We start from the raw sequence: 9,521 nt of genomic DNA on the forward strand, positions 1-9,521 counted from the left end.
GAGCACGGAGGACTACTACTTAGATCATACTCAAACTACTTTTGTATCTTGCTCACCAATGAAATCATTTGATAGGATTAGATTGACTTACTAGAGATTATGATGCACTATTCAACCACATGAGTTTAGATTGTGGGGTTTGCTGTAAAATACCGGGGAAAAAAAAATAGGGAATATTAATAAGGGAATTTTCCGGAATTTTTAGAAATTTTTCGGGAATTTTTCGGAGCTCGTACGGACGAGTTAACGGGGATAAAAATGGGGTCCGGAAAAGCCTGTTTAGGCTACCTCGTTTTAAAGAGGAAATGTTTGATTTTTCTCCCTTTTTCTTTATTCTTTTTCTTATTTTCCTCCGCCGTTTTCTTTCATTGCCGCGCGCCCGAAGTCCTCACCCCCTTGCCCTAACCGGCGCCGAGCTAACCGCTCGTGATTTAAGCCCCGATCAAGGTTTGTTCCTTTTTCTTCTTCTCCGCTCTGCCGTCCCCAAATCGCCGGTGCCTAGCCTCTGCCCCGACTCCAGCGATGCCACTGCCGGCACCGATTTCCCAGCCTCGGCTGCCTTTCCTCTATGCCCTAGCATCTCTGCCGATGCCACTGTCTCTCTTTCTCCCGACGCCGAGCAGCACCGAGCCCTAGGTGCCAACGCCGTCGACGCCTTTTTTCGACCTCTTCTGTGCCACTCCGAGACTCCTTGTCCGAGTTCTCACCGTGCCCTAGCCCCCGCTCAGCAGATAGCCGGCTGCCAACACTCAAAGCAATTGTCGATTTGTAGCCTCTGCCCTAGCCTCTGTTTCCGACGCTGGTAAGGGTTCTGCCGTGGCCACCACTTGGGATCTGTATGTCGTCGTCGCCCCTTTGCTCTGGTTTACTGCCTCAGTAGCCCTTGCTGGAAACAACACCGGTGACCTAACTCCTCCGTCCTCTAATCCAGTGAGCTACTGGATGAAGGTAAGGATTAGGTTGAAATTTTAGTTGTGCACTAGTAGTTGATTGGGTTGTTGATGCATTTGTAGTGTGATTTCTTTCGATTCGATTGTTGGAAGACAGTGACCTAGTTGGTTCCGGTTATCACAGCATCAAGAGTTTGTTGCTGTCTCTGTTTGATTCCGGCCACCACCCCCTGTCAACAGCTTGACACACCTGAGGTAAGATTAGGTTGTAAGATGGGTTGTTGTTTGATTTGTGATTCCCAATTATTGATCTCAACATGATCTGATCAGTAGGAAGGATTCCAGCAGCAAACGATCCTACTTCCAACAGTGATAAAACGGCTGTGAGTTTCAGGTAAGGCATAGGAATTTGATATATGCTATTGATCATGTATGGGTTGAATTGGGTTTATGTGTTGGTCAGGGATTTGCCCTAAACTAGGGTTAGAGAGTTATTTAGCTATTTATGAGAATGTAGCTAAATGAAATATATTTATATTCGTGACACAGGATCTTGACGCGAGACGAGTATCTTGGAGTCAGATTTGGATCACTTTATTGGAGGCGGGTACTTTGACTTGTGTCTTTTGATATGCATGATAATATGTTTAACATATAACAGTAATTGTGTTACTTGTTTATTTCGGTTGGTCACTACATGATTAGTACATGTTGTTTGTTTATTTATTCTGCACTGCATATTATCTACCTGATCACATATGCCTTAGGTAGTGACCTAACCACATGCTCTATTATATTCTGGATCTAGGGTTTATTTGATACCCTCTTCGATTTGTGTACCTTCTATTTGATACGTCTTCTTGTGGTACACACTTTGTATCTATTTATATGGATCATGCCATGTTATTCATGAGATTGCCATGTTCAGTATCATGCATCATGATTGCATGCTGTGCGATTGTCGGCTCTACTTTGGTTGAGCTCATCGCCAGTTACATGTACTGCACACATCACCCATGGATTTGTATATCTGGCTGGTGTGTGGCGGTTCTGCTGTTTGGCTCCGTTGGTCAGGCGACTCAGCGTGGTAGCCGGCAGTCAGTTCCGCTCTGTTTGGCTCCGTTGGCATTTAGGGTAGCAGCGTGGTAGCCGGCAGATGTTTGGCTCCGTTGGTCAGGAGACTCAGCGTGGTAGCCGGCAGAGATATCCTCCCCGTCATCGTGTACCGGGAGATGAGAGCATTGAGCTCCCCCATTTATGATTTGGGGTCACAGGACAGGAGTACTCCGACAGCATCCCGTTTACTCTGTCATTGCACAGGAGCATTGATTTCAGAGTATGGGGTTGACATATGCATTTATTGCATTTTTATTTGCTTGTGATTGCTGCACTTATATGCTGCATTTGTTTGGATGCATTGATTGACATGCATACAGGATTATGACTCACTCGGTCTGACGACCTGTTACCTTTATACTTTGATCCGGTCAGTACAGTTATCTTCTGATTTCATTTCAGTTGCATTTATCCTCCTCATATTCAGGAGACTGTACGCATGATTAGTGTTGTCTGTTATTTGTTTTATTATGCATATCAGTTGTACCTGCTGAGTGTTGGACTCACCCGCCTCCATTGTTGATAGGTTGTCCGGAGCAGTTCCAGTCGTTGGCCCCCATCTGCACGTAGAGCTAGTTCTCTACTAGGTTGTTATTTGCTTTATTTTGGTTTTTCTTCCATCAGACTATGTTTTAGTTTTGTTTTGGATTTTATCTATGGATATTGTACGGATTGTTACCGTTTGATGGACTTTTGGATGGTTTGGTTTTTATTCTACTATATGCCTGCCTGGACGGCAGAAGAGGTGAGTTCGTTGGATTTGAGCTTTACGAGTGTAGTGGAGTAGGGTGGATTTCGAGTCAGAGTCCTATTGTTGTTGTTTACTATTATTAACTGCGTGGTTGTGACAGCCAGAGGCTGGATATCTTTATTAACTGCGTGGTGTTTGTCTTTATTTTTTTGTTATCATTCCAGCCGCCTGTGGCTGATGTATATGTGATATGTAGAAAGTTTCATATTGTCCGCCGTACAGGGGAGATGCTGCCGAAATTTCTTCGGACAGAGACTCCTCTGGGGCGTGACAATTTAGTGGTATCAGAGCCAAGTTATACGATACTTGCTGTGTGTTTTGGATTTTTACGATCTTTGTTTTCGTATTTTGCATAGTTGGTATAACCTGATACCAATTGATATGGTATCAGAGCGCCAAAGTTTGGCGATACTTGTTGGATTTTCGTGTGTTGGATTTTTGAGATTTATCTGATACCAATTTATTTGGTATCAGAGCGGGTTATGATACCTGCTTTCGGTGTTCTGGTGATTTATCGGATACCTGTTTTTGGGTATTCTGGATTTTTGGATTTAGCCCAAGTTTACGAGTCAAACTGGGTAGTTGTTTGAGTGACATGAATTTTTCCATTACGATTGAGTTTGGATTTCCGTTTCGGATTTATATGGATTTCCGTTGTTGTTCTCGATCGGAAATTTTGAGGTCAATTTGGGGACTGGACGGAACATCTCCAGACGGCATATAGGTATGATGTTTAATTTTATAGTTTATGACAGGTATTAGCATTCTTTATTTAGTACCTGTCTGGTTGCTGTAGCACATATTTTTTGTGATGAGTTAGCCATTAAGCATGGTTGACCTTAATAGAGATCAAGGATTATAGTCTCTGGTGATTTTTCACATCATACCATCAGTAGATTTTAGCTTCTGTTACTATTAGTAGGAGATGGAGGCACATACCAGCCTCTGCTATTGTTAGCTGGGTAGTGGATGATACCTACATATTTATGTTGTTTTAGCCAGTGGAGGTTTTATACTCATATCTTTTGGATATTAGGATACCCGATATGATGAAAAATTGTTCATTAGGGGAGTTACCATGTTTGATCATTATTGAGAATGGTTTGAGGTTGAGGGATATTGTGAGATCAGATATTTTGATGTGTTGATTTCTAATGATTTAAGAGAGTAAATGTTATGTGGTTGTTGATGATCTTTTAGTGGATAACTATTTTGATGATCTTTTATTTGGGTTGTCATTGATGGTGATATAGTGAGTATCATGTATGGTGTTCACAGGTTGATGTTTATAGTTGGTGATCAGATTATAAATTGGAAGCTAGAGAGTTTATGTGCCTATGAGATTTTTGATTTTAATAAATCTGGTTAATTGTGGTTAATTAATAGGATGATAAAATTGATATTTGTTTCATCTGATATTGAACTATGTGGATAAATAATGATTTAATGTTTTGAATGCTAACTTACCCTCATGGAGAGTAGAGACTTATTCATCTGATATTAGTGGGCTGATATTTTTGAGGATAAAAAAAAAAATGAGGGTGTCTTGATGATATTGAATTCTAGCTTTTTCTTTTGGGTCGTACACATTTATTCATATGATATTATGTGGATTGACATTCTCTAGTTTGAGATGATGTATTAGTGTTGAATTGACCCATGAACTGATTTAGTTATTTGATAATGTAGTATACCATTTGATCGTAGTTTGATATACCTTAGTTGCTTGTGGAGGATTAAGGTATTCTTGATTAGTTAGTAGATGAATGATTTAGTTTTGTTGGTTGATCAGTAGAGGATTGTCATACTCTATTCTTAGAGGTTTGAACCTTTAGGTTGATTGTGCTTAGTTATGTATCTAGAGCACATTTGAGTACATGCTTTGTACTGACGTGGAAAGGACGGATTCAGCCGTATATCATTGTCGGCTTGGATAGGTTATAGAGGATCGATGTATCCTATTCCATGAAAACTTTGACCATGGACTGTATATATCTGGTGGGATAACTTAGAGGGTGCATTGGGATATATGACCCCGCTGATGTAAGGAAGTGTAGAGTTAATTGCTTAACACTTATGGGATACACTCGTTACTAGTGTATACTGGGAGAGTACATTTGGATTTGTGATGATAAAATTCTTCCCATTTGATATAGTCTTGGTAGGGTATGACATTGACTTGCAATGTTATACCACGGCTGTGTATATTTTTCTTGTCCGATACTAGTTCCTTTGAACTTAGAGCAGGGTTGTTACTGGATGATTAGGCTGCTCCATTTTGAGTTGCTTTTGATTGATGTATTCATGCTTGATACATATGCATGAATTTTGTTTAGATATACCCGTAACCCATGAGTGTTGGTAGCATAAGGTTGGTCTCTTTGATTGAGCTGGTATGCTGATTTTGCATGTCTATATTGCACGTATATGATGATTGTTATGTGTTGTAGGAATCCTGGGTGGACTGTCCATTTGTAAGTAGTATATGTATCCATGTTCTGATATGGTTTGAAGGTTCCTTGTGAATCATAGATATGTAGTTGGGTGTATGTATCTGGAGGTATTATTGAAGATATCTTGTTGATTAAATCCGAGATGTAGTATATGTACATCGGTGGTGTTTTGTTGGAGGCATTTTATCGATTTAATCTGAGTTGTGATATGTACATATGTGTTTGGTGTGGTATCTGAGGTATCTTTTTGATTATGTTTGATTTTATGAGTGCACCTGGGTTTAGTAGGTTTTATTGGAATTATATGTTGGTTATACTATATGTTATGTGAGTGTTGTTTGAGGTGTATTGTTGATTTTACCTACATTGATTTTGCACACGTGTTCGGTATGTATTGTTGGAGGTATCATACTGAATATACCTGAGTTGTGAGTATGATTGGTGTATAATAATTGGAGGATTTTGTTGATCATACATATGTTGTGTGAGCATGAGTGCTAGGTGTATACATTGGTAGCAGTATGATGATTCTACTTATACTGAATGCAGAATGTGGAGTGACTGCATTATGTCATTTGTTGAATTAACCCATCAACTAATTTTCCTATCAGTGGATGACCCACTAGGATGCTGATAGAGTTGATGATGAATTTGATTAGTTACTAGGTTGTTATATCCTAGGATAACCACAGCGAATTGTGGTAGAGAGATCTTGTACAGTCTCTAGCTGGATAGTTAGGTGCCTTGGGGTACTTAGGTATTGTTTTGTGGTGGAGCGTTGCTCCCACATATCACGGATTGCTGGTAGCGGAGCATTGCTCCTATATTTATTGCAGATACATATTTCAGATTATTTGTGGTGGAGTGTTGCTCCCACATATTGAGGATTTCTTGTGGTAGAGCGTTGCTCCCACATATGTAGTATTTCCTGTGATGGAGCGTTGCTCTCACCCTGGAGGATCTATTCTTTGGTGATTTATGTTATTGATGATCAGATTTTTCGATTTATTATTGGAGATCTTATGAATAGGAATGTCTGTGATACAGACATTATGTGTATTGGTTTTTGCCATATAGGCTTACAGTGCCTTAGATGTTTTCAGGGACTCGATAATCCTGGTATGTCGAGGATGTTTGGATAGGTGTCCATTATCTTTGTGGACGATGTTGTGGTTTATTACGGATCCGAGGTGAGTCACGTACACTATCTTTGCATAGATCTAGAGATGATTCGACGAGAACATCTATATGTGATTATCAGTAGTGATGGTTTGGATTGTCTTTTGTTATGATGTTTGGAACACACGGTCACTAGTAGGAGTATACCGTGGTTCCACAGGAGATAGAGGTTGTTACCGTTGGGAGCAGCCGAAGTCAGTGTAGGAGATCCGCAGTCTTTTGTGACTCGCAGGATATTACAGACCTTTCGTCGAGGGTTTCTTCCGCATAGCTATGCTACTTTCACGCGTGACCATGAAAGGCGTGAAGTTTACTCGGACTGAGGATTGCAAGACCAGCTTTTAGGAGCTGAAGCGGAGACTAGTGTCGGCTTCGATTTTTGGTTTTTACCTTCTGGAGAGGACGGATATGTCCTCTACACCAACGCATCTATTCAGGATTTGAGCGCTGTTCTGATGCAGCACGATATGTTAGTCTCTTATGATTCTCGTCGGTTGAAGGAGCATGAGAAGGTCTACCCTGTACATGATCTGTAAATGGCCGCTGTTATTTTTGCCCTGAAGATTTGGCGGCAGTACCTGTATGATATTACATTGAGATTCTCACTGACCATCGGAATCTCAAATATCTGTTCACTCAGAAGGAACTTAATCTTCGACCGAGGAGATAGATGGAGTTCTTGAAGGATTATGATTGTACCATTAGCTATCACCTGGGAAAAGCTAATGTGGTTACCGATGCACTTAGCTAGAGGTCTAGAGGGACTTTAGCTTGCCACCGAGTTGTGGTCACAGATTTGATTCAGGATTTCTCTGAGTTAGACATTGAGGAGCAGGGACAGACAGAGCAGGGTATTCTTGTTACCATAGTTGCTCAGTCGTTAATCAGGACGAGAATCCGAGAGGCCCAGTTGTTGGGACCTCATAGAGCTCAACGTGAGGCAAAGTGGTCCATACTATCGGACAGAAGATGTTAGAGGCATATGACTGCTAGAAGAGTTACGCTGACCGGAGTGGGAGACTCTTAGAGTTCTCCATTTGTGACCAGGTATTTTTGCGAGTTTCACCCAAGAAAGGGGTGAAGAGATTGACCTCAGAGGTAAGCTAGCTCTGTGATACATTGGACCTTTCTAGATCTTAGAAAGGATTGGAGCAGTAGCTCACTAGTTGGTAGTATCGCCGTCCTTGATTGGCGTGCACGATGTATTCCACGTATCCATGCTGATGAGATACGTGCCCGACCCGACGCATGTGCTGACAGATATTCCAGTTCCAGTTCAGCCTGACATAACTTATGAGGAGGTTCCGGTACGGATTCTCGACCGGAAAGAGCGTCAGTTGCGGAACAAGACTATCCGGCTGGTTAAAGTCGGATGGCAGCATCATTCGGATGAGGAAGTTACTTGGGAGCTCGAGGATACGATCCGAGCTCGATACCCCATCTTTTCACTTGTGGTATGTGATTTAATTTACCGTTCAGCATTTATTATTGTTACTTGTTATTAGTACTTGCTGATGGTAGATACTGAAATTTGGGGACCAAATTTTTATTAGTGGGGGAGAATGTAAAATACCGGGAAAAAAAAAAATAGGGAATATTAATAAGGGAATTTTCCGGAATTTTTAGAAATTTTTCGGGAATTTTTCGGAGCTCGTACGGACGAGTTAACGGGGATAAAAATGGGGTCCGGAAAAGCCTGTTTAGGCTACCTCGTTTTAAAGAGGAAATGTTTGATTTTTCTCCCTTTTTCTTTATTCTTTTTCTTTTTCTCTCCCGTGCTTTCCTGACACTGCCTTCTCCCTTGCCCTAACCGGCGCCGAGCTAACCGCTCGCGATTTAAGCCCCGATCAAGGTTTGTTCCTTTTTCTTCTTCTCCGCTCTGCCGTCCCCAAATCGCCGGTGCCTAGCCTCTGCCCCGACTCCAGCGATGCCACTGCCGGCACCGATTTCCCAGCCTCGGCTGCCTTTCCTCTATGCCCTAGCATCTCTGCCGATGCCACTGTCTCTCTTTCTCCCGACGCCGAGCAGCACCGAGCCCTAGGTGCCAACGCCGTCGACGCCTTTTTCCGACCTCTTCTGTGCCACTCCGAGACTCCTTGTCCGAGTTCTCACCGTGCCCTAGCCCCCGCTCAGCAGATAGCCGGCTGCCAACACTCAAAGCAATTGTCGATTTGTAGCCTCTGCCCTAGCCTCTGTTTCCGACGCTGGTAAGGGTTCTGCCGTGGCCACCACTTGGGATCTGTATGTCGTCGTCGCCCCTTTGCTCTGGTTTACTGCCTCAGTAGCCCTTGCTGGAAACAACACCGGTGACCTAACTCCTCCGTCCTCTAATCCAGTGAGCTACTGGATGAAGGTAAGGATTAGGTTGAAATTTTAGTTGTGCACTAGTAGTTGATTGGGTTGTTGATGCATTTGTAGTGTGATTTCTTTCGATTCGATTGTTGGAAGACAGTGACCTAGTTGGTTCCGGTTATCACAGCATCAAGAGTTTGTTGCTGTCTCTGTTTGATTCCGGCCACCACCCCCTGTCAACAGCTTGACACACCTGAGGTAAGATTAGGTTGTAAGATGGGTTGTTGTTTGATTTGTGATTCCCAATTATTGATCTCAACATGATCTGATCAGTAGGAAGGATTCCAGCAGCAAACGATCCTACTTCCAACAGTGATAAAACGGCTGTGAGTTTCAGGTAAGGCATAGGAATTTGATATATGCTATTGATCATGTATGGGTTGAATTGGGTTTATGTGTTGGTCAGGGATTTGCCCTAAACTAGGGTTAGAGAGTTATTTAGCTATTTATGAGAATGTAGCTAAATGAAATATATTTATATTCGTGACACAGGATCTTGACGCGAGACGAGTATCTTGGAGTCAGATTTGGATCACTTTATTGGAGGCGGGTACTTTGACTTGTGTCTTTTGATATGCATGATAATATGTTTAACATATAACAGTAATTGTGTTACTTGTTTATTTCGGTTGGTCACTACATGATTAGTACATGTTGTTTGTTTATTTATTCTGCATTGCATATTGTCTACCTGATCACATATGCCTTAGGTAGTGACCTAACCACATGCTCTGTTATATTCTGGATCTAGGGTTTATTTGATACCCTCTTCGATTTGTG

General features: G+C 41.9%; 2 long non-coding RNA genes across 2 annotated transcripts; both read left to right on the top strand.

Moving 5' to 3' along the window:
• Nucleotides 1-434: 434 nt before the first annotated feature.
• LOC122003542 lies at nt 435-1,494 on the top strand. The gene is made up of 4 exons (XR_006117982.1): nt 435-948; nt 1,075-1,145; nt 1,221-1,284; nt 1,440-1,494. It is a non-coding gene; the product is annotated as an uncharacterized LOC122003542 (long non-coding RNA).
• Nucleotides 1,495-8,193: 6,699 nt separating this feature from the next.
• On the top strand, nt 8,194-9,288 carry LOC122003549. Its single transcript, XR_006117990.1, has 4 exons — nt 8,194-8,742; nt 8,869-8,939; nt 9,015-9,078; nt 9,234-9,288. It is a non-coding gene; the product is annotated as an uncharacterized LOC122003549 (long non-coding RNA).
• The last annotated feature ends 233 nt before the right edge of the window (nt 9,289-9,521 follow it).

The sequence above is a fragment of the Zingiber officinale genome, chromosome 1A, assembly GCF_018446385.1.
Source record: "Zingiber officinale cultivar Zhangliang chromosome 1A, Zo_v1.1, whole genome shotgun sequence".
Taxonomy (NCBI): Eukaryota; Viridiplantae; Streptophyta; class Magnoliopsida; order Zingiberales; family Zingiberaceae; genus Zingiber; species Zingiber officinale.